Raw genomic sequence first — 26,579 nt, forward strand, 5'->3', positions numbered from 1 at the left:
CTTCTCACAGACGCCGGTAATAGCTTCCTGCATGCTGTCTTTGTTTGCTGAGAGTCTGTTTCCAGTCTTGCTGTATCCGGTCGTTCCAGTCCTCTGAAGTCCTGTACTCGGGAGTTATCATCTCGTCCCTGGAGTCCTGACCGATCACCGTTTAACATCCAGTGGTGTTCGTGAGTCGCGGCTCTGCCGTGTGTAGCGGCTCGGCCGCTTTACCCTTTATTATTTGTGTTTGGAGCATTTTGCGGAGGGTTCCGCTTCCACAGGTCCACTCTGGTATCCGGCGGTGCCGGGTAGGAGTATTGGACAAGTGGATTTTGGTTGTCCTTTTCCCTGGCGGTTTTTCCGCACATACTTTAGGTTTTTTAGTTAGCTCGTAGCCCCTGGCCTGTTGTTAGCTAGAGGTCCTCTTGTTATCATCCTGCCTCGGATTTCCCTTTGTCTCTCATTAAGACCGGGGGGCATCGGAGTTGGGCAGACATAATCCGCCCTTCAAACGCGGCTGCCAAGGGCTCAAGAAACCATAGTCTCGCAAGGGATTTCCGATAGCACGGGTGAGACAACAGAGTTAGGGCGCCAGGGGCTATTATTCTTTCCTGCTCCCGTTCCCAGCATTCCATTCCAGTGCTCCGGTCATTGTCATAAGATCTCCTCTGGCCAGGAGTGCTGGAATCATAACATGTAGAGGGCGGTAATGGAATTGAGCGTATTCTACCATGTCGAAAGCCGACACTATGACGCCTAGTACTTGCATCGCCGAGTGTATCGACACTTTTGGGTGAGAAAGGAAGTATCTGATTCTGTCCTGAAGTTTCGGGACCTTCTCTGGACACAGAAACAGCCGTTGACTGTGTGTGTCCAGTAGTGCCCCCAGGTGCACCATGCTCCGAGCAGGAACCAACTAGGACTTCTTCCAGTTGATGAGCCACCCATGGGCTTGTAGGAAGTTTACCGTCAGTTGTAGATGACTGAGGAGGACATCGTGGGAGTTTGCCAGAATCATCAAATCCTCCAGATATGGCAGGATCCTGACTCCCTGGCGACGGAGATGAGCCATCATAATCACAGCCATAGCCTTGGTGAAGATCCAGGGGACTGTGGCCAGTCCAAATGGCAGAGCCTGGAATTGATAGTGAAGATTGCCAATAGCAAACCGCAGATATTGCTGATGCAATATGGCAATAGGTATACGCAGGGATAACCGTTGTGCAGAACTGGCGAGGGGGACATCTATTGAAAGAGACTGCGTACCCGTGAGAGACAACTTCTCGCACCCATGCATCTGAAGTGGTCATTAACCGGACTTGGATGAATCGTAAAAGTCGGCCCCCCACCCTGGGATCCCACAGGGGGAGGCCTGTCCCGTCATGTAGCAGGCTTGTCATGAGAAGCAGGCCGTTGAGCAGCCCTGATAGTTAGGCCTTAGGCTTAGTGGTTGTTGGGAGTACGAGACAATCTTGGGTATGCCTGACCTTCGCTTTCCCTTAAGGCTGAAAGCAGGGAAGAGTGGTACCTTATGCCTTCTGTGCAGAAGGAGTAGCATTTGGGAGAAAGGCAGTCATAGTACCTGCCGATTCAGACCCAATTTTTAATTAGGTCTTCCCCAAATAAGATGTCCCCAATAAAGGGGAATAACTCCAAGGAGTCCAGATCCACCTTCCATGACCTCAACCACAGAATACTGCGAGCCAGGACAGACGTATTCGACACCTTGTCAGTCAACACACCCGCCGCAGTGGACGCCTCCTGGTGTAGAAAAAGTTGGCAGCGGTATTGTGAGACAGGGAAAGTCTGGCATTGTCAGATATATCCTCGGGCAGCTCTTCTTCTAATGCCTGATCCAGTCATCAATCTATTTTGCAGCCCCAAGAGAGGACGCAATAGTGGTCTATGTACAACACCTGATAGGGAGTAATAGACTTCAGGCATCCCTCCACACGCTTATCTGTCGGTTCCTACAGTGAGTGGACAGTGTTGAGAGGCAGAGTAGATGACACCACAAGACGGGAGACGAGAGAGTCCACCGGCGGTGGAGTTTCCCACTTGTTATTCAACTCCGCAGGGATAGGATAACGAGCTAGCATCTTTTTAGACAGGGAAAACTTCTTTCCTGGAGATGACCAGGATTCGTGACGTATGTCTATTAAAAGGTCAGAATGTGGTAAAACTACTTTAACAACATTCTGACATTTGAATTTATCTGGTTTCTTAGAAGTAGCAGGGGGCTCAATGTCATCATCAATTTGGAAAATCAACTTTATAGCCTCCACAAGGTCAGGAACACCAACCTGGGTTGTAGATTCCTCATCAGAAGCAACTGTATCAGTGTCAGAGTGGACGACACCCGATGGGTGACACATGAGTTCACTAGTAGTAAATTACCTACTTGTTATATAACTCTGCAGGGGGAGGATATCAAGCTAATGCCCGTTGTAGACAGGGGGAATATCTTCCCTGGATTAGACCAGGGGTCTTGTCTGATGTACACTTAATGGTCAGATTGTGGTAACAGAATTTTAATTACCCTCTGACGTGTGAACATATCAGTTTGCTTAACCACAGTAGGGGAATCCTCTTATCATCAGTGATTTGTAGGATTTGTTTCCCAGTAACCACAAGGGCAGTGGTATCATTTAGCAATGAAAAATCCTTGTCAGAAACACCTAATATGGGGACAGACAGGACAGTATGATCCCCCTCTCTTCAGATAAAATATCTGAATGATTATAGGCAGGGCCGGTGCTAGGGTGTTCGGCGCCCCCCTGCAAACTATAAAATTGCGCCCTCCCATATTCCGTTGGCGTGCGCCGGGAAAAGGGGTGTGGTCTCACAACTAAGGGGCATGGCCACACAATAGTACCCCCATTTAAAATTACGCCACAATGTAGCACAATCTTATTAATCTTATACGTAATGCCCCACCCGTAGTAGTAGCGTCCTTATATATAATGCACCCCAGTAGTAGTAGCATCCTTATACATAATGCACTCACAGTAGTAGTAGCATCCTTATACATAATGCCCCCCAGTAGTAGTAGCATCCTTATACGTAGTGCCCCCCCAGTAGTAGTAGCATCCTTATACGTAATGCCCCCCCAGTAGTAGTAGCATCCTTATACATAATGCACCCAGAGTAGTAGTAGCATCCTTATACGTAGTGCACCCCCAGTAGTAGACGCGTCCTTATATACGTAATGCCCCCCCCAGTAGTAGAAGCGTCCTTATACGTAGTGCACCCCCAGTAGTAGACGCGTCCTTATATACGTAATGCCCCCCCCAGTAGTAGAAGCGTCCTTATACGTAGTGCACCCCCAGTAGTAGAAGCGTCCTTGTACGTAATTCCCCCCTAGTAGTAGTAGCGTCCTTATACGTAATGCCCCCCCCCCCACAGTACTAGTAGCGTCCTTATACGTAATGGCCCCCCCAGTAGTAGCATCTTTACATGTAATGCCCCCCCCCCCCCCCCCTGTAGTAGTAGTGTCCTTATGCATAATGCCCCCCCAGTAGTAGCATCCTTATACGTAATGCCCCTCTAGTAGTGGTAGCATTGTTATACGTAATGCCCCTCGAGTAATAGTAGCATCCTTATATATAATGCCCCCAAGTAGTAGTAGCGTTCTTATACGTAATGCTCCCCCCAGCAGTAGTAGCGTCCTTATACGTAGTGCACCCCCAGTAGTAAAAGCGTCCTTATACGTAATTCCCCATAATAGTAGTATCGTCCATATACGTAATGCCCCACAGTAGTAGTAGCGTCCTTATACATAATGCACCCCCAGTAGAAGCCTCCTTATATGCAATTCCCCCGTAGTACTAGTAGCGTCCTTATAAGTAATGTCCCCCCCAGCAGTAGTAGCGTTGTTACGCGTAATGCCCCCCCCTGTAGTAGCGTCCTTATACGTAATGCACCCTCCCAGTAGTAGTAGCGTCCTTGCATGTAATGGCCTCCCCCAGTAGTAGCGTCATTATACGTAATGCCCCCCCCAGTACTAGCGTCCATAAAGTGCGCGTACGCAGACATACCTCACACACACAATTCACACATATATACACACACATACACACCCACCCACCATATGCACACACACACACACACACACACACACACACACACACACACACACACACACACACCACTTACCTAAGCCAGTCTCCCTCTGTACTGCAGCCTGGTCAGTGTAGCTCCGCCCCTTCTGTCCCGTTTAGCCCCGCCCCCTTTCGGTCCGTTTAGCTCCGCCCCCTTCTGTCCCGTACTCAGCCGCTGTCACACGGGGAGGGGAGGCAGGAGGTTTTTGATTCTGCAGGCGCTGCTGCCAGTGACTGTCATACAGTGACAGACACAGCAGCAGCAGCAGCAGGGGGGACAGGACGGCGCAGCAGTGAAGGGATTCAGAGCAGGGAAAGCGCCTCTCTGTCCCAGCGCCTCCCTGCACTGCATCCCTTCGCTGAGCGGGTAGCGCCGGGCCTGATTATAGGATAGGGAAGAGGGAGCAGCCCGCTTAGATGACCCAGAGACACACGAGTGACCTGGAATAGGGTTTTGCCTGACCAAGGAATGAGTCATACGCTACAACCCGTGAGGCAAAATTTTCCCGCCCAAAGCGGAGTAACCATGGGGACATCAGTGACTGTAATGTTACAGGTGGTCCCAGTGTCGGACTGGGGTATGTAGGGCCCACCGGGGGAATGCAGTGGTAGGGGCCCATGTTTAGGGGTGTGACCAGTCTGCAGAGGGGTGTGGCCTGCCACCTTATTGGTTTGATTAACCATTAGAGAGTGCAACGTCTGGGCCCCTTCATAAATATGTGCAGTAAATTAATCTGCTGAATGCATGATAATGTAACAGATTAATAACAGCAATGTAACTGTAGAAAATACAGGTGGTCTTCAGTATGCCGGCTGTCGGGATCCCGGCGCACAGTATACTGGCGCCGGAATCCCGACAGCCGGCATACTGACACTTATTCTCCCTCGTGGGGGTCCACGACCCCCCCGGAGGGAGAATAAAATAGTACCGTGCCCGCAGCGTGGCGAGCGCAGCGAGCCCGCAAGGGGCTCATTTGCGCTCACCACACTGTCAGTAAGCCGGCGTTCGGGCTCCTGGCGCCGGTATGCTGGTCGCCGGGAGCCCGACCGCCGGCATACCATACTACACCCGAAAATACACCATAGTATAGTATATGGTAACATATGTATGATGTATAATTCAAGTGCACAGTCTGGAACCTGATCCTTAGAGCAAGAGGTGGGCCCCCAGGCAGTGGGGCTCACCGGTGGTTTCCCCTGTACCCCTGTGGGCCAGTTCAAGCCTGGGTGGTCCCATAGGGGGCATAAAGCGTTCAAGTAGAGTACCCAGTAGGTTTGAGAACGCAGCCCCGGTTGGCTCCAGATTGATTACAGCAGCTGCGGACTGACTGGGAGATGTATGAGACATAATACACAGACCATCACACAAACTTCCCCCTCAGGTAAATCCATTGCGCATGCTCTGCAGGATGCAGAAGCGTCCCCAGATTTACTGCCCTACATTTTAAACATTACACACAAATGCAACAGAGAGTGGTTTAGTACGATGAAGCCAGACAGAGTACAATATCTGCGAATAAATCCGTTAGCATGTGACTGAGTACCCTGTACACAACACCTGCGAATAAATCCGGTATTCTGTGACTGAGTACACAGTAGAATACACGTAATAGGTAAATACTGTGACGCTCTATATATTGACCCAGACGCACCTAGTCCCCTAGTGTACAGTATACAGTGATAGAAATATCTGGAATACACCGCAGTGAAATCACATAGCAGATACAGGCACACATTGTCACGTTTGCAATGCAGATAATTATTTTCATGACAATAAAATTGCATTGGATTATTATATGAACACATATATATATATATATATATATAAAACAATTCGCGGTCTGAGACCTAATGTATATATCAGAATACTCGTACAATATATCTGGCACAGGTACACTTGATCATAGCTAACGCTGTCTTAATATCGACATGTAGAATACTTAAGTGTTTGTAAAACCACGGCGCTGATGTACAGGCGGGTTTACAAAGGAGACCTTGCCGTGCAGTCCCGGAGACCATTCGCATCTATTTTAGAAAATGGCGCCCAGCATCTCAGTCAGGGAGAGTGCGAGGCAGCTCCAGGTCGGGAACACAAGCAGTAGATGGCGCCCTGGGCCTGGGCTACAGGTCAAGCGCCGGCCCCCCTATGCTGGACTTCACCACCTTGTACTGTGGAGTCTTATTAAAAGTGGACATTAGTATATATCCGACCTGTACTCCTATGCCATGGTGGATATAGTGGGGTCCACCAGTGTCCACCTTGGTCACAGTGTCCACGCCAGCGTCGCAGTCCGTCTCCCTAGACTGCGATCGGAATGCTATTTAATGGCAGGTCCCGCCTGGGGGACCCTCTTACCTCCTCCCCGTAGCAGCCACTTGAACCAGGAGAGCCTCTGCAACTATGTGCCTAAGCCAGAGCGTCTCCGCCGCAAGTACCCAGGAACTGAGCCAGCGGGAGTATGCAATGCTGCTTCGGAGGTGATGAAGCTGCAGTGCTGAAGTGTCACCATGACATACACCACTGACAGCCCAGTTTTGAAGAATTTTTCTGTCAGAAAAAGCTTTTTCAGGGCTGCCCAGTGCAGCCCACGTGTTAAGTGACCTGCTTCTGCAGACACCAACTGAAAACGGAGTTCACAGTGCCTGGAGGCAGCGTTATAGAGGAGGCCCCAATGCATCTTGGGTCAGCTAAAGCTTTAACCTGTTGGTGCCTGGATCAAGATCCATCTCTACACCCCAATGTATTCCCTGTGGAACCCAGTGTGCCCCGCTGCAGAAATACCTTTTTTATTACATTTCAAGGAAGAACTGGATCATGGGGAGTCAGAAAGACCTTGAATATGAGTATTGAGAGGAATGCACAGGGGAGTATGAAATAGTAATGAAGAGTCATGAGGGGTTCGGTAAGGTTAACCGCCGCTCGGGATGCCGTATGTCAGTATACCGACATCGGCATCTTGATCGATGGAATGCCGGCAAGGGGCAAGCGCAACTAAGCCCCTTGCGGGCTCAGTGACAGGGTCTTTTCTCCCTCTATGGGTGTCGTGGACACTCACAGAGGGGAAATCACCTACTTTGCCGAATACCAGCGGCGGTATGGTGCCCCCGTCAGGATCCCTGCGTCTGTATTGTGACCAACGGAATCCCATTGCTCGGTATGCTAACTGCATAACGCCAGGTACACATGGATTTTGCAGTGAGGATGGCCTGAGTAATGGGGAGTCAGGAGGATCTGGGTAATGGTATCCAGATGATAGATATACAGGGGTCTATTTACTAAGCCTTGGATGGAGATAAAGTGGATCCAGATAAAGTACAAGTCAATCAGCTCCTAACTGTCATGTTACAAGCTGTGTTTGAAAAATGACAATTAAGAGATAGTTGATTGGGACTTTATCCCCTTGCCCTTTATCTCCATCCAAGGCTTAGTAAATAGACCCCACTGTCTCTAGAGACTCAATAGTTCGGGACCATATGGTCGATATGGATTAGGTCAAATGTCGACAGGTAGACAGTGCTTAAGGTTAACAGGTTCAAAAGTTCGACATGACAATGGTAGACACAAATATGGTCGACACAAGTTTTTTTTGTGTTTTTCACATTGTATTCAGCTTTTGCTAGATTTTCCATCACATGGAATACTAATCTATCTGAAGCGTGGCAAGCAAAGTGAGCCCGCGATGGTATACGTTTGCTCTAACTGTGGTTACATATGATGAAACATACAAAGTGACACCCAGAAAAGAAAAAAACACCTGGTGTCGACTTTTTTTGTGTCAACCATGTCCACCTTTTGACCCTGTCGACCTTTTGTATCTGTCAACCTTTTGTATTGTCTACCTTTTCCAAGTCGAACTTTTGACCCTGTTGACCTAATGCATGTCAACCATATAGGTTCGTGAGTGTGGATGGCCGCAGTAATGTGGAGCCAGGATATGAGTAATGGCAAGTCAGAAGGATCTGGATAAAAAGGAGTTAGGAGGACCTGGGTAATGATGCACCAAGAGGATATGAGTAATGTGGAGTCAGGAGGATCTGGATAATGGGGAGCCAGGAGGACCTGGGTAATGAAAAGTCAGGAGTACCTGGGTAATGATACGCCAGGTGGACCTGGGTAATGAGAAGGTAGGGGGACCTGGTTAATGAGAAGCCAGGAGGATCTGGGTAATGAGAAGCCAGGAGGACCTGGGTAATAAGAAGTCAAGATGATCTGGGTAATTGGGAGTGAAGATGATCTGTGTAATGAGGAGTCAGGATGATCTGGGTAATGGGGAGTCAGGAGGATCTGGGTAATAGGGAGTCAGAAGGATCTGGGTAATTGGGAATGAGGAGGTTCTGGGTAATGGGATGGGGGTGTCACTCTGGAGGGTTTCAAGAAGATAATCCAACGAAGAATAAGACCCAAGGTTCCTGGAGTCTTTTAACTGGCCTGGACAGTGACTGGACTGGACTCTGACTGTACCGCACAGGACCTTGACCAAACAGAGGTTGGAACGGACTGGGACTGATCCGAACTAGGGCTGAACCGAACCGTGGCTGGACCGGACTGAGACTGGACAGAACTGAAGCTGGACCGAATTGAGACTGGACCAGACTGAGGCTGGACTGCTTTGGCAAGGAGCTGAAACTGGATCACTTAGGTTAAGAGCTGAGACCAAATCAGCCTGAACAGTGAAGGAAGCACACAAATACTGAATAGACCAGATCAGATCAATTTGGGAACTCAGAGGATTCTCACTATAGCTGGCATTGCAAGAGAATTCTGAGGAGTGCAGAGAACTAGCACACAGACTGGTCTGTGCTAGACGTTGCACTGGCAGCTTGAGAATGCTTGGACTGCCCACCTTTATACCTTCTGGGAACAGGGATTGGCTGCTGTGATCAGCGGCTGGCTGCCCTGGATTGGCAGAGATCTGATCACATGGGTGTAAGCAACATAGCGGCACCCAGCACCAGGACCCGACAGGAGCCGATCCCAGGTCAAGCACCTGAGAACTCACTGTCACTACCCAACCAGCTTGCACATGGAGCCCCTGCCCTACCTGCCAGATGCCAGGAGACTGTTGCCTTGCTGAGCAGACAGCATGGCAGCCTTCGAACAGGTAGACATCGGGATCCCCGCTGTGCATGCTGAAGGATAGTGACAGGGGGTGCGGATGATCTGGATTGGGGTCTAAAGGAACTGGTTGACGGAGGTGGAGGAGCTTGTGAATAAGGTCAGGAGGAGCTAGTAGGTGGAGGTGAGGTGGAGCTAGTGAACAAAGGTCAGGTGGAACTGGTGGATGGAGGTGAGAAGGAGCTGGCGAATAAGAGTCAGAGGAGCTGGTGGATAGAGATGAGGAGAAGCTGGTGGATGGAGGTGAGGTGAGCAGGTGGATGGAGGAGGAGCTGGTAAATAAAGGTCTGGAGTAGCAGGGGATTGGATGTGAGGAGGACCTGGCTTGAATAAGGGTCTGGTCGATACAAGGGAGGAAGGGCTGGTGAATGGGGGTAAGGAGGAGCTGTTGGATGGAGTCTGGAGGAGCTGGTGGATTTAGGTCAGGTAGAACTGCTGGCTATGGATCAGGAAATGCCAGTGAATTGAGATCAGGAGGAGCTGGTTGTTGGGAGTGAGGAGGAATTGATGAATGGGGTTAAAGAGGAGCTGGTGGACGGGGGTCTGGAAGAGCTGGTGAATGGAGAGAGAAGGGATTTATGAATAGGGTAAGGAGAAGATTGTGGATGAGAGTGAGGAAGAGCTGGTAAATAGGAGTAAGGAGGAGCAAGTGGATGGAAGTGAGGAGTAGCTGGTGAATAAGGGTCAGGTGGAGTTGGTTGGTGTAGGTGAGGTGGAGCTGGTGAATAAGGGTCAGGTGGAGCTGGTTGATGCAAGTGAAGACGTGCTGGGGAATGGGGGCAAGGAGGAGCTGATGGATGAGGTCTGGATGAGCTGGTGGATACAGATCAGGAGGTCCCAGTGAGTCTGGAGTAGCTAGTGGATGGGGAGAGAAGAGATTTGTAAATGGGTTAAGAAGAAGATGGTGGGTGGGAGTAAGGAAGAGCTGATGAATAGGGATAAGTAGGAGCTAGTGGATGGAGGTGAGGAGTAGCTGGTGAATAATAGTCAGGAGTAGTTGGTGGATGGAGGTGAGGCGGAGCTGGTGAATAAGGATCAGGTGGAGCTGGTGGATGGAGGTGAGGAGGAGCTGCTGAATAAGAGTTTAGGAGGAGCTAGTGGATGGACGTGAGAAAAAGCTGATGGATGGAGGGGGGTAGAGCAGGTGAATGGAGGAGGAGCTGTTGTTTGGAGGTGAGGAGTATCTGGTGTGAATAAGGGTCTGGTGGAGGATCTAGTGAATGAGGGTAAACAGGAGCTGGTAAATGGGGTTCAGGGTGAGCTGGTGGATGGAGGTGAGGTGGAGCTGGTGAATGGGGGTAAGAAGGAGCTGATGGATGAGGTCTGGAGGAGCTGGTTGATGATGGTCATGAAGAACAGGTGGATAGAGATCAAAGGTACTGGTGAATTGAGATCAGGGGGATCTAGTTGATAGGGGTAAGGTGAAGCTTTTGGATGCCAGATGGACTAGAGATGGTGGGTGAGGAAGAACTGGTGGATGGAGGTCTGAAAGAGCTGGTGGATGGGGAGAGAAGGAATTGGTGAATGAGGTAAGGAGAAGCAAGTGGATCAGAGTGAGGAAGAGCTGGTGCATAGGGCTAATGAGGAGCCTGTGGATGGAGGTAAGGAGGAGGAGGTGAATAAGGGTTAGGAGGAGCTGGTGGATGGGCGTGAGGAGGAGCTGGTAAATAAGTGTCAGGTGGAGCTGTTGAATGGAGAGGAGGATAAGATGGTGAATAAGGGTCAGGAAGGCTGGTGGATGGAGGTGAGGTGGAACTAGTGGATGGAGATAGGGATGAGCTGGTGGATTGGGGTCATTAGGAGCTAGTGGATAGTGGTAAGGAGGAGCTGCTGGATGGGTGTCAGGAGGAGCTGTGAATGGTGGAGATGAATAATGGGCATTCAAGAAACTAGATATTTAAAGGGAAATGAATCACAGAAAAACACACTTGCATTTTGGGCGTCATTCCGAGTTGATCGCTCGCTAGCTACTTTTTGCAGTGCTGCGATCAGATAGTCGCCACCTATAGGGGAGTGTATTTTCGCTTTGCAAGTGTGAGAACGCCTGTGCAGCCGAGCTCTGCAAAAAAATTTTGTGCAGTTTCTGAGTAGCTCAGAACTTACTCAGCCCTTGCGATCACTTCAGTCTTTTTGGTCCCGGAATTGAAGTCAGACACCCGCTCTGCAAACGCTTGGACACGCCTGCGTTTTCCCAAACACTCCCATAAAACAGTCAGTTGACACCCACAAACGCCTTCTTTCTGTCAATCTCCTTGCAATCGGCTGTGCGAATGGATTATTTGTTAAATCCATCGCTCAGCAACGATCTGCTTTGTACCCGTACGGTACGACGCTCCTGCGCATTGCGGTGCATACGCATCGCAGAAGTGATCTGATCGCTGCACTGCGAAAAATGGCAGCGCACGAACAAATCGGAATGACCCCCATTATTTCTAGCTCACAAAATGAACCATGGTGGCCCACTGTAACGACCTCTTCATCTCGGACAGAAAACCCTGCAGCTATCATTACCCATGTTTATGTATGCATTCATTTATTTTTTATACACAGCCTAATGGAACAACAGATTAACGGAGAAAAGACTGTCCTATATCCATATCTGAATACATAGGGATGCTAAACTCTGCATTCTCCATTCATCTCTGTCTGGATAATTTTGTAGTTGATTGATATACAGTACCTTACAAACCTGCACAATATCAATCTATAAACTTTTTACAATCCATATCCTGTTCTTTTGCAGAGCCTCCACCTTTCATAGCGTACCAATAATCTGCAGATTACATTCCTGACATTTTCTAGATATCTGTAGAACATTGCCCTACAACCCCTAGATAGAGACATGGGGTGAGATGTAATGAAGTCTAAGCTGCTATACATGTGGATGACCAGTGATCTGTTTTCTCAGGTGACACCCTGGTGTCAATGAATAACTGAATAATAATAAAAAGCAATTGCAAGATAATTCACAGGGTATCTTCATGATCATATATTATAGAGACCTCACGCCTACAGTGGAGGCCGATTTTATCCGATTTGTCCATTGTATCCAATTATTAGTATATCCAATTCAATCTTTTTGACCTTGTATAATAAATGTTTAGTCTCCACAAGCGGGAATGGGCAATTAATGGAAATTCCGAGAACAAAATTGAACTGTGTCAACACTTTATTTGGTCGACAGCAATTAGGTGTTTTCTGTCAGGGTTTGGGAGATAATGCAACTGAAGAACAAAGAGGAGATAATTTAGGAATAGAAAGATGAACAGTGGGGATTGACCTGATCTGCAAGGGCACCATTGATGACATCACATGATGACTGCATATACGCTCGGGTGTAGCCGTTGTTTGGCTGCCATTTTAGCACATGCCCGGATCTTTGATGGGTCTCCCTTCAGATGTTAAATAGGATTGGTGGCCTTTAGAGTGGCATAAAAGCAAACTGTTAAAAAGAACCTAGGGAGTGATACACTAAGGATTGCAAATGCAAAGTTGCATTCCATAGCAATGCAAAAGCTTTCTCAGCCTTGCCGTCACAGCGCGGCTTCCGAAGCCAAGGTAATTGTCCTTGGCCTTGCCATTCCCGGCAAAATGAGGGCCAACATGACCCCATCCATCCCCGTGAACGCCTCTGCCTGTCAATCAAGAACAGTCGTTTGCATATCTGTGCCGCGATCACAGGACCCATTCTCCACATACGCAGAATGGCTCCTGCTCGTGCGCAGGACCTCACCATGACGGAAAATGCACCACCTTATTCCTGGAAGGAATGCACCACCTTATTCCTGCTAAGGTGGCCAATCCCTGGATCAAGATCAGCGGGATCCTGGGATTTAAGCCTAAAATTGGTTGGGATTCAATCTCGGATTGGAGTTTCCAATCCCGGGGATTTCGGGATTAGCGAGCCCTCTATTCTTTTCAATGCCGGGCAGCGTTGAGCCTCTTTGCAGGCTCAGACACTGCCTAGATACCTCCTCCCAGCTCCCCCTGCCTCCAGCCGGACCCAACCTCCCACGTACTTGAATTGGGGATAGTAAGTTATGGGGGTGGGGACTGGGCGGGTGGGACATTGTTAACCCAATCACGGGTATCCCGGAAATCCTGGGATTGATTGTTTTTCAATCCTGATCCCCGGGATTGAAAAATTAGCCTCTCTAGAAGCTGCATTTCCAGCAAATGACTGTCATTCACAACCCAAGACTGAACCGCAGGGTAAGTGGGGTGTCCTTCTGCTTTAAAAAAAACATAAATTTAGGGTCTGCCCAATGGAATGACTCACTCATTTGATGCATCACTGCCTGACTTTTACAGAATTAGGTTATAGAGTACTTCTCATTTACCGCCCCCCTTGAGATGGAAAGATATTTCTACAGGAGTTTGCAGATATTGTTGCTGGACTAGTTCTGGAGCATCAAAGATGGCTGATCCTTGGGGATTTCAATACATGGTTCGATGATGAGCTCTCACGCCTTGGCCTAGACCTTCTGTGTACAATAATTGCTCTGGGCCACACACAAGTCATTCCCTCTGCTACACATAAAAGTGGTTACACTATCTTGTCTTCTAGTTTTGATTAGAAGTCTCTGACCTAAAAATAAACCCAGTCATGTGGTCAGACCACAATTCAATACGGTTCTTAGTCGCAACCCCTTGAAATAGAACTTTGCCCATGGAATTGACCAGGTATCGTCCAAGGAAGGGTATATGACTCCCCAAGCTCTTGCAAAAAACCTGGACCTCTCTTCAGTATTGGGGGCCTGTGACAATCCTTGTTCCCTAGTCTGTTACTATAACAGTGATGTGACAGCTTCAATGGATATTATCGATCCTGTGTGTATACGACCCCGCAAACCACACCATCAAGCCCCTTTGTTTGACAACAGTATTAGTGAAGGCAAGAAAAGGGGCTGTAGACTTGAAAGACGATGGAAGAAGACGACCCTGGTAGAGGATATGTTAAAAATAATCGAACATATTGGAAAATATCAACCCTCAAGAAAACAGGGTTCCTTTCAAATTAGATCATGGCAGCAAACAACAGGCAAGCTCAGCTTTTCCGTACAGTGGATATGCTTTGCAAACCAGCATGCCTGCAGCCTGATGAAGCCCCCTCCTTAGTAAAATACAATGTGTTTGCAGAATTCTTTTCAGATCCGGGATGGAATCCCCACAGTGCCAAGAATGGAGTACCACTCTACCAAGCCTGTCAATGTAAGCCACCTGTCTTCATGGAACAGCTTTGACCAAATGGAAGTAAAAAACATTGCACATTACCAAAATGTTGCATCCCACCACCTGTGATCTGGACCCTACATCAACCAAGCTTCTATTAGGATGCATGGAAATAATTGACCCTGTATTTGCAAAAAAGTTCAATGCGCTTTGCAGACAGGCATTTTTCATGAACCACCAAAGGAAGCAATTGTCAGACCTCTTCTTAAAATATCTAATTTAGACTCTGACTGCATGACTAACTACAAACCAGTATCAAACCTTCCTTTTCTAGTAAAGGTCATTGCAACTGAACTAGAAACCTGCCTGTCAACCCATGATATTTATGATCCATTCCAGTCAGGATTCAGGAGAAGACATAGCACCTAAACAGCTCTGGTATGATCATCTAATGGCAAGAGACAGAGGTGACTGACTGTTCAATCTTAATCTTTCTGGATATCTCTGTAGCATTTTGATACTGTGGACCAGGGTATTCTAATTGAGCACCTGAAGAATTTCTGTCATGACCTGGTCTACCACTGCCATGTGGTGTCCCACAAGATTCTACACTGTCTCCCATGCTTTTTGCAGTATACATGCTACCACTGGGTGAAATAATCAGACGTCATGGTCTGGTCTACCACTGTTATACAGATGATACACAACTGTACAGTACCTATTCTTTGCTCCAGTTACTGATAAACCACCTGAGCTCCAGGAGTGGATGAGTGACAGTTGGCTGCGACTGAACCCTGATAAGATAAAGGTCCTTGTGATAGGTCACAGGTCAAGACTGCAGCATAGCCAACCAACAGGACTTATGCTTGGAGGTTCAGAATTACAAAACACTGAATATGTGTGGAATCTTGGTTTTGTCTTGGATAGTGGCTTGATACTTAAACATCAGATATCAGTCACAATCAAGTCCTCAATCTTTCATCTGAGGAACACAGCCAAAATCAAGCACTTAATTCCCTAGGAAGATCTGCCTAAAGTCATACATGCATTTGTATCATCACGCCTAGACTAATGCAATGCCCTCTACGTTGGTCTTCCAGCAAAAAAATTGCACCGCTTGCAGATGGTACAAAATGCAGCTGCCAGGCTACTTGTAAGACGGCAAATCATTTTCAAGCTTGGCTTACTCACTTTCAAAGCCCTACATGGCCAGGGCCCAAGGTACTTGAAGCAGCTTCTATTTCCTTACTGTCCCACTCAGTTACTGTGATCCATAGATGAAGGACTATTAACAGTACCCAGAATCTCCCTGAATTCATCTGACGGTCGAGCTTTCAGCTTTGTGGCTCCGACTCTATGGAACTCTCTTCTCGCACAGTTCAAGAGGCCCCCACTGTAGAATCTCCAAAAATAGACTCAAGACTTTCCTATTAACTCAGCATTTCACTAATATCCACTATTAACCCCTTGAGTGGCATGTCCGGAAATTTTCCGGGGTCAGCTGCGATGTGCATACTGGCAACCCTGGACATTTTCAGGGCATGCCAGTTCCCCCCCCCCCCCCCCCCCCCTCCTTACTCTGCTCGTCCGGCCCGGTGGATGACGCGATCGCCCGCCAGCAAATGCAAATGCTAGGGATGGCCATTGGTGGTTTATCCATTGATGGTCACCATCGATTAATAACATCGATGGTCGATGGCCATCCCTAGCTACCCCTAGGCAACGAGCATTCCCCGTGCCAACGAACATGGATTCAAGAGCATAAAACCCCTGGGAAAAAGCATGACACAACATGTAAAACCCCTGGCAACGCTCATGAAACAAAGGCATTTGTTTCCCCCAGCACCCTGAATGATAACCGTAACCAGATATAAATTCCACATGATAACAGAATTCAGAGATCTTCGTTACACATATTTGCGCAAATGTGTGAATAAGCCCCAAAGCCGCATCAAGGCGTCTCTGTATATTTGGGGTCCCTAGCGCTATATCTAGGTGCAGGGTGTGGCACCCCAAAACACCAGCATAAGCCAGAAAGCCCAGCGTAGCATACCAGTGAAAAAACTATAGTGTTAATAAATTAGTATTTAGGAAGCCGAAGCTATAGAGAAAGTGATACAAAAATGAAATGCAATTAAAATAGAGAAATAGTGTTAAGAAATTAATAAGTGAAAAGTGTTAATAGAATGTAAAGGTATGCCACACTAAGGCCATCCAGCTCAGCAAGTCCAGAGGCACCACACCTCACACCTCCATTACCCCAATCTGGGTCTAAGATTACGCTCATGAAACCCCTGGCAACGCGCAGGTTAAAAAAAAAATAAGATTTTAAACCTACCGGTGAATCTTTTTCTCCTAGTCCGTAGAGGATGCTGGGGACTCCGTAAGGACCATGGGGTATAGACGGGCTCCGCAGGAGACATGGGCACTCTAAAGACTTTAGAATGGGTGTGCAATGGCTCCTCCCTCTATGCCCCTCCTCCAGACCTCAGTTAGAGAAACTGTGCCCTGAGGAGACGGACAGTACGAGGAAAGGATTTTTGTTAATCCAAGGGCAAGAGTCATACCAGCCCACACCATCCACACCGTATAACATGGAATATACGAACCAGTTAACAGTATGAAACAAAACAGCATCAGCCCGAGACTGATCAAAACTGTAACATAACCCTTATGTAAGCAAAAACTATATACAAGTCTTGCAGAATTTAGTCCGCACTGGGATGGGCACCCTGTATCCTCTACGGACTAGGAGAAAAAGATTTACCGGTAGGTTTAAAATCTTATTTTCTCTTACATCCTAGAGGATGCTGGGGACTCCGTAAGGACCATGGGGATTATACCAAAGCTCCAGACCAGGCGGGAGAGTGCGGATGACTCTGCAGCACCGATTGAGCAAACATGAGGTCCTCCTCAGCCAAGGTATCAAACTTGTAGAATTTAGCAAAAGTGTTTGAACCCGACCAAGTAGCCGCTCGGCAAAGTTGCAATGCCGAGACACCTCGGGCAGCCGCCCAAGAAGAGCCCACCTTCCTAGTAGAGATGAGCGGGTTCGGTTTCTCTGAATCCGAACCCGCCCGAACTTCATGTTTTTTTTCACGGGTCCGAGCGACTCGGATCTTCCCGCCTTGCTCGGTTAACCCGAGCGCGCCCGAACGTCATCATGACGCTGTCGGATTCTCGTGAGGCTCGGATTCTATCGCGAGACTCGGATTCTATATAAGGAGCCGCGCGTCGCCGCCATTTTCACACGTGCATTGAGATTGATAGGGAGAGGACGTGGCTGGCGTCCTCTCCATTTAGATTATAAGAGAGAGAGATTTACTGGAGCTTAGGACTAGGAGGAGTACTGTAGAAGTGTAGAGAGTGCAGAGAGTTTACTAGTGAGTGACCACCAGACAGTGCAGTTTATTTAATATATCCGTTCTCTGCCTGAAAAAAGCGATACACACAGTGACTCAGTCACATACCATATCTGTGTGCACTGCTCAGGCTCAGCCCAGTGTGCTGCATCATCTATATATATTATATATCTGTCTGACTGCTCAGCTCACACAGCTTATAATTGTGGGGGAGACTGGGGAGCACTGCAGTGCCAGTTATAGGTTATAGCAGGAGCCAGGAGTACATAATATTATATAGTGAGTGACCACCAGACAGTGCAGTTTATTTAATATATCCGTTCTCTGCCTGAAAAAAGCGATACACACAGTGACTCAGTCACATACCATATCTGTGTGCACTGCTCAGGCTCAGCCCAGTGTGCTGCATCATCTATATATATTATATATCTGTCTGACTGCTCAGCTCACACAGCTTATAATTGTGGGGGAGACTGGGGAGCACTGCAGTGCCAGTTATAGGTTATAGCAGGAGCCAGGAGTACATAATATTATATTAAAATTAAACAGTGCACACTTTTGCTGCAGGAGTGCCACTGCCAGTGTGACTGACCAGTGACCTGACCACACTGACCACCAGTATAGTTAGTAGTATACTTATATTGTGATTGCCTGAAAAAGTTAAACACTCGTCGTGTGACTTCACTTGTGTGTTGTTGTTTTTTTTATTCTATAAAAATAAAACTCATTCTGCTGACAGACAGTGTCCAGCAGGTCCGTCATTATATAATATATAATATATACCTGTCCAGCTGCAGTAGTGATATATATATATTTTTTATATCATTTATCATCCAGTCGCAGCAGACACAGTACGGTAGTTCACGGCTGTGGCTACCTCTGTGTCTGCACTCGGCAGGCAGTCCGTCCATAATTGTATACCACCTAACCGTGGTTTTTTTTTCTTCTTTATACATACATACTACTACGACATCTCTTTATCAACCAGTCTATATTAGCAGCAGACACAGTACAGTACGGTAGTTCACGGCTGTGGCTACCTCTGTGTCTGCACTCGGCAGGCAGTCCGTCCATAATTGTATACCACCTAACCGTGGTTTTTTTTTCTTTCTTCTTTATACATACATAGTTACATAGACATCTCTTTATCAACCAGTCTATATTAGCAGCAGACACAGTACAGTACGGTAGTTCACGGCTGTGGCTACCTCTGTGTCTGCACTCGGCAGGCAGTCCGTCCATAATTGTATACCACCTAACCGTGGTTTTTTTTTCTTTCTTCTTTATACATACATAGTTACATAGACATCTCTTTATCAACCAGTCTATATTAGCAGCAGACACAGTACAGTACGGTAGTTCACGGCTGTGGCTACCTCTGTGTCTGCACTCGGCAGGCAGTCCGTCCATAATTGTATACCACCTAACCGTGGTTTTTTTTTCTTTCTTCTTTATACATACATAGTTACATAGACATCTCTTTATCAACCAGTCTATATTAGCAGCAGACACAGTACAGTACGGTAGTTCACGGCTGTGGCTACCTCTGTGTCTGCACTCGGCAGGCAGTCCGTCCATAATTGTATACCACCTAACCGTGGTTTTTTTTTCTTTCTTCTTTATACATACATAGTTACATAGACATCTCTTTATCAACCAGTCTATATTAGCAGCAGACACAGTACAGTACGGTAGTTCACGGCTGTGGCTACCTCTGTGTCTGCACTCGGCAGGCAGTCCGTCCATAATTGTATACCACCTAACCGTGGTTTTTTTTTCTTTCTTCTTTATACATACATAGTTACATAGACATCTCTTTATCAACCAGTCTATATTAGCAGCAGACACAGTACAGTACGGTAGTTCACGGCTGTGGCTACCTCTGTGTCTGCACTCGGCAGGCAGTCCGTCCATAATTGTATACCACCTAACCGTGGTTTTTTTTTCTTTCTTCTTTATACATACATACTACTACGACATCTCTTTATCAACCAGTCTATATTATTAGCAGCAGACACAGTACAGTACGGTAGTTCACGGCTGTGGCTACCTCTGTGTCTGCACTCGGCAGGCAGTCCGTCCATAATTGTATACCACCTAACCGTGGTTTTTTTTTCTTTCTTCTTTATACATACATAGTTACATAGACATCTCTTTATCAACCAGTCTATATTAGCAGCAGACACAGTACAGTACGGTAGTTCACGGCTGTGGCTACCTCTGTGTCTGCACTCGGCAGGCAGTCCATAATTGTATACTAGTATCCATCTCCATTGTTTACCTGAGGTGCCTTTTAGTTGTGCCTATTAAAATATGGAGAACAAAAATGTTGAGGTTCCAAAATTAGGGAAAGATCAAGATCCACTTCCACCTCGTGCTGAAGCTGCTGCCACTAGTCATGGCCGAGACGATGAAATGCCAGCAACGTCGTCTGCCAAGGCCGATGCCCAATGTCATAGTACAGAGCATGTCAAATCCAAAACACCAAATATCAGTAAAAAAAGGACTCCAAAACCTAAAATAAAATTGTCGGAGGAGAAGCGTAAACTTGCCAATATGCCATTTACCACACGGAGTGGCAAGGAACGGCTGAGGCCCTGGCCTATGTTCATGGCTAGTGGTTCAGCTTCACATGAGGATGGAAGCACTCAGCCTCTCGCTAGAAAACTGAAAAGACTCAAGCTGGCAAAAGCACCGCAAAGAACTGTGCGTTCTTCGAAATCCCAAATCCACAAGGAGAGTCCAATTGTGTCGGTTGCGATGCCTGACCTTCCCAACACTGGACGTGAAGAGCATGCGCCTTCCACCATTTGCACGCCCCCTGCAAGTGCTGGAAGGAGCACCCGCAGTCCAGTTCCTGATAGTCAGATTGAAGATGAAGATGTTGAAGTACACCAGGATGAGGAGGATATGGGTGTTGCTGGCGCTGGGGAGGAAATTGACCAGGAGGATTCTGATGGTGAGGTGGTTTGTTTAAGTCAGGCACCCGGGGAGACACCTGTTGTCCGTGGGAGGAATATGGCCGTTGACATGCCTGGTGAAAATACCAAAAAAATCAGCTCTTCAGTGTGGAGGTATTTCAACAGAAAAGCGGACAACAGGTGTCAAGCCGTGTGTTGCCTTTGTCAAGCTGTAATAAGTAGGGGTAAGGACGTTAACCACCTCGGAACATCCTCCCTTATACGTCACCTGCAGCGCATTCATAATAAGTCAGTGACAAGTTCAAAAACTTTGGGCGACAGCGGAAGCAGTCCACTGACCAGTAAATCCCTTCCTCTTGTAACCAAGCTCACGCAAACCACCCCACCAACTCCCTCAGTGTCAATTTCCTCCTTCCCCAGGAATGCCAATAGTCCTGCAGGCCATGTCACTGGCAATTCTGACGAGTCCTCTCCTGCCTGGGATTCCTCCGATGCATCCTTGCGTGTAACGCCTACTGCTGCTGGCGCTGCTGTTGTTGCTGCTGGGAGTCGATGGTCATCCCAGAGGGGAAGTCGTAAGCCCACTTGTACTACTTCCACCAAGCAATTGACTGTCCAACAGTCCTTTGCGAGGAAGATGAAATATCACAGCAGTCATCCTGCTGCAAAGCGGATAACTGAGGCCTTGACAACTATGTTGGTGTTAGACGTGCGTCCGGTATCCGCCGTTAGTTCACAGGGAACTAGACAATTTATTGAGGCAGTGTGCCCCCGTTACCAAATACCATCTAGGTTCCACTTCTCTAGGCAGGCGATACCGAGAATGTACACGGACGTCAGAAAAAGACTCACCAGTGTCCTAAAAAATGCAGTTGTACCCAATGTCCACTTAACCACGGACATGTGGACAAGTGGAGCAGGGCAGGGTCAGGACTATATGACTGTGACAGCCCACTGGGTAGATGTATGGACTCCCGCCGCAAGAACAGCAGCGGCGGCACCAGTAGCAGCATCTCGCAAACGCCAACTCTTTCCTAGGCAGGCTACGCTTTGTATCACCGCTTTCCAGAATACGCACACAGCTGAAAACCTCTTACGGCAACTGAGGAAGATCATCGCGGAATGGCTTACCCCAATTGGACTCTCCTGTGGATTTGTGGCATCGGACAACGCCAGCAATATTGTGTGTGCATTAAATATGGGCAAATTCCAGCACGTCCCATGTTTTGCACATACCTTGAATTTGGTGGTGCAGAATTTTTTAAAAAACGACAGGGGCGTGCAAGAGATGCTGTCGGTGGCCAGAAGAATTGCGGGACACTTTCGGCGTACAGGCACCACGTACAGAAGACTGGAGCACCACCAAAAACTACTGAACCTGCCCTGCCATCATCTGAAGCAAGAAGTGGTAACGAGGTGGAATTCAACCCTCTATATGCTTCAGAGGTTGGAGGAGCAGCAAAAGGCCATTCAAGCCTATACAATTGAGCACGATATAGTAGGTGGAATGCACCTGTCTCAAGCGCAGTGGAGAATGATTTCAACGTTGTGCAAGGTTCTGATGCCCTTTGAACTTGCCACACGTGAAGTCAGTTCAGACACTGCCAGCCTGAGTCAGGTCATTCCCCTCATCAGTCTTTTGCAGAAGAAGCTGGAGACATTGAAGGAGGAGCTAACACGGAGCGATTCCGCTAGGCATGTGGGACTTGTGGATGGAGCCCTTAATTCGCTTAACAAGGATTCACGGGTGGTCAATCTGTTGAAATCAGAGCACTACATTTTGGCCACCGTGCTCGATCCTAGATTTAAAGCCTACCTTGGATCTCTCTTTCCGGCAGACACAAGTCTGCTGGGGTTGAAAGACCTGCTGGTGACAAAATTGTCAAGTCAAGCGGAACGCGACCTGTCAACATCTCCTCCTTCACATTCTCCCGCAACTGGGGGTGCGAGGAAAAGGCTCAGAATTCCGAGCCCACCCGCTGGCGGTGATGCAGGGCAGTCTGGAGCGACTGCTGATGCTGACATCTGGTCCGGACTGAAGGACCTGACAACGATTACGGATATGTCGTCTACTGTCACTGCATATGATTCTCTCAACATTGATAGAATGGTGGAGGATTATATGAGTGACCGCATCCAAGTAGGCACGTCACACAGTCCGTACTTATACTGGCAGGAAAAAGAGGCAATTTGGAGGCCCTTGCACAAACTGGCTTTATTCTACCTAAGTTGCCCTCCCACAAGTGTGTACTCCGAAAGAGTGTTTAGTGCCGCCGCTCACCTTGTCAGCAATCGGCGTACGAGGTTACATCCAGAAAATGTGGAGAAGATGATGTTCATTAAAATGAATTATAATCAATTCCTCCGCGGAGACATTGACCAGCAGCAATTGCCTCCACAAAGTACACAGGGAGCTGAGATGGTGGATTCCAGTGGGGACGAATTGATAATCTGTGAGGAGGGGGATGTACACGGTGATATATCGGAGGGTGATGATGAGGTGGACATCTTGCCTCTGTAGAGCCAGTTTGTGCAAGGAGAGATTAATTGCTTCTTTTTTGGGGGGGGTCCAAACCAACCCGTCATATCAGTCACAGTCGTGTGGCAGACCCTGTCACTGAAATGATGGGTTGGTTAAAGTGTGCATGTCCTGTTTTGTTTATACAACATAAGGGTGGGTGGGAGGGCCCAAGGACAATTCCATCTTGCACCTCTTTTTTCTTTTCTTTTTCTTTGCATCATGTGCTGATTGGGGAGGGTTTTTTGGAAGGGACATCCTGCGTGACACTGCAGTGCCACTCCTAAATGGGCCCGGTGTTTGTGTCGGCCACTAGGGTCGCTAATCTTACTCACACAGTCAGCTACCTCATTGCGCCTCTTTTTTTCTTTGCGTCATGTGCTGTTTGGGGAGGGTTTTTTGGAAGGGACATCCTGCGTGACACTGCAGTGCCACTCCTAGATGGGCCCGGTGTTTGTGTCGGCCACTAGGGTCGCTAATCTTACTCACACAGCTACCTCATTGCGCCTCTTTTTTTCTTTGCGTCATGTGCTGTTTGGGGAGGGTTTTTTGGAAGGGCCATCCTGCGTGACACTGCAGTGCCACTCCTAGATGGGCCCGGTGTTTGTGTCGGCCACTAGGGTCGCTAATCTTACTCACACAGCTACCTCATTGCGCCTCTTTTTTTCTTTGCGTCATGTGCTGTTTGGGGAGGGTTTTTTGGAAGGGACATCCTGCGTGACACTGCAGTGCCACTCCTAGATGGGCCCGGTGTTTGTGTCGGCCACTAGGGTCGCTTATCTTACTCACACAGCGACCTCGGTGCAAATTTTAGGACTAAAAATAATATTGTGAGGTGTGAGGTATTCAGAATAGACTGAAAATGAGTGTAAATTATGGTTTTTGAGGTTAATAATACTTTGGGATCAAAATGACCCCCAAATTCTATGATTTAAGCTGTTTTTTAGTGTTTTTTGAAAAAAACACCCGAATCCAAAACACACCCGAATCCGACAAAAAAAATTCGGTGAGGTTTTGCCAAAACGCGTTCGAACCCAAAACACGGCCGCGGAACCGAACCCAAAACCAAAACACAAAACCCGAAAAATTTCAGGCGCTCATCTCTACTTCCTAGTGGTATGGGCCTTTACCGAATTTGGTATCGGCAAAACAGATCCAGCGGGCAATAGTCTGCTTAGAAGCAGGGGCGCCAACCTTGTTGGCTGCATACAGGACAAACAGTGCCTCTGTTTTCGTAATCCGAGCCGTCCTGGCTACATAAACTTTTAAGTAGAGATGTGCACTTGAAATTTTTCGGGTTTTGTGTTTTGGTTTTGGGTTCGGTTCCGCGGCCGTGTTTTGGGTTCGACCGCGTTTTTGGCAAAACCTCACCGAATTTTTTTTGTCGGATTCGGGTGTGTTTTGGATTCGGGTGTTTTTTTAAAAAAACACTAAGAAACAGCTTAAATCATAGAATTTGGGGGTCATTTTGATCCCAAAGTATTATTAACCTCAAAAACCATAATTTCCACTCATTTTCAGTCTATTCTGAACACCTCACAATATTATTTTTAGTCCTAAAATTTGCACCGAGGTCGCTGGATGACTAAGCTAAGCGACCCTAGTGGCCGACACAAACACCTGGCCCATCTAGGAGTGGCACTGCAGTGTCACGCAGGATGGCCCTTCCAAAAAACACTCCCCAAACAGCACATGACGCAAAGAAAAAAAGAGGCGCAATGAGGTAGCTGTGTGAGTAAGCTAAGCGACCCTAGTGGCCGACACAAACACCTGGCCCATCTAGGAGTGGCACTGCAGTGTCACGCAGGATGGCCCTTCCAAAAAACACTCCCCAAACAGCACATGACGCAAAGAAAAAAAGAGGCGCAATGAGGTAGCTGTGTGAGTAAGCTAAGCGACCCTAGTGGCCGACACAAACACCTGGCCCATCTAGGAGTGGCACTGCAGTGTCACGCAGGATGGCCCTTCCAAAAAACACTCCCCAAACAGCACATGACGCAGAAAAAAGAGGCGCAATGAGGTAGCTGTGTGAGTAAGATAAGCGACCCTAGTGGCCGACACAAACACCTGGCCCATCTAGGAGTGGCACTGCAGTGTCACGCAGGATGGCCCTTCCAAAAAACACTCCCCAAACAGCACATGACGCAAAGAAAAAAAGAGGCGCAATGAGGTAGCTGTGTGAGTAAGATAAGCGACCCTAGTGGCCGACACAAACACCTGGCCCATCTAGGAGTGGCACTGCAGTGTCACGCAGGATGGCCCTTCAAAAAAATACTCCCCAAACAGCACATGACGCAAAGAAAAATGAAAGAAAAAAGAGGTGCAAGATGGAATTGTCCTTGGGCCCTCCCACCCACCCTTATGTTGTATAAACAGGACATGCACACTTTAACCAACCCATCATTTCAGTGACAGGGTCTGCCACACGACTGTGACTGAAATGACGGGTTGGTTTGGACCCCCACCAAAAAAGAAGCAATTAATCTCTCCTTGCACAAACTGGCTCTACAGAGGCAAGATGTCCACCTCATCATCATCCTCCGATATATCACCGTGTACATCCCCCTCCTCACAGATTATCAATTCGTCCCCACTGGAATCCACCATCTCAGCTCCCTGTGTACTTTGTGGAGGCAATTGCTGCTGGTCAATGTCTCCACGGAGGAATTGATTATAATTCATTTTAATGAACATCATCTTCTCCACATTTTCTGGAAGTAACCTCGTACGCCGATTGCTGACAAGGTGAGCGGCGGCACTAAACACTCTTTCGGAGTACACACTTGTGGGAGGGCAACTTAGGTAGAATAAAGCCAGTTTGTGCAAGGGCCTCCAAATTGCCTCTTTTTCCTGCCAGTATAAGTACGGACTGTCTGACGTGCCTACTTGGATGCGGTCACTCATATAATCCTCCACCATTCTTTCAATGGTGAGAGAATCATATGCAGTGCCAGTAGACGACATGTCCGTAATCGTTGGCAGGTCCTTCAGTCCGGACCAGATGTCAGCATCAGCAGTCGCTCCAGACTGCCCTGCATCACCGCCAGCGGGTGGGCTCGGAATTCTGAGCCTTTTCCTCGCACCCCCAGTTGCGGGAGAATGTGAAGGAGGAGATGTTGACAGGTCGCGTTCCGCTTGACTTGACAATTTTCTCACCAGCAGTTCTTTGAACCCCAGCAGACTTGTGTCTGCCGGAAAGAGAGATCCAAAGTAGGTTTTAAATCTAGGATCGAGCACGGTGGCCAAAATGTAGTGCTCTGATTTCAACAGATTGACCACCCGTGAATCCTTGTTAAGCGAATTAAGGGCTCCATCCACAAGTCCCACATGCCTAGCGGAATCGCTCTGTGTTAGCTCCTCCTTCAATGTCTCCAGCTTCTTCTGCAAAAGCCTGATGAGGGGAATGAC

The 26,579-nt window shown here is 47.9% G+C and overlaps 1 protein-coding gene across 5 annotated transcripts in view; it reads right to left on the minus strand.

Moving 5' to 3' along the window:
• The window catches only part of SLC8A2 (solute carrier family 8 member A2), a 418,203-nt gene that overhangs the window by 32,944 nt on the left and 358,680 nt on the right, over positions 1-26,579 (minus strand). The gene's annotated exons all lie outside the window — the stretch shown is intronic.

The sequence above is a fragment of the Pseudophryne corroboree genome, chromosome 8 (assembly GCF_028390025.1).
Source record: "Pseudophryne corroboree isolate aPseCor3 chromosome 8, aPseCor3.hap2, whole genome shotgun sequence".
Lineage (NCBI taxonomy): Eukaryota > Metazoa > Chordata > Amphibia > Anura > Myobatrachidae > Pseudophryne > Pseudophryne corroboree.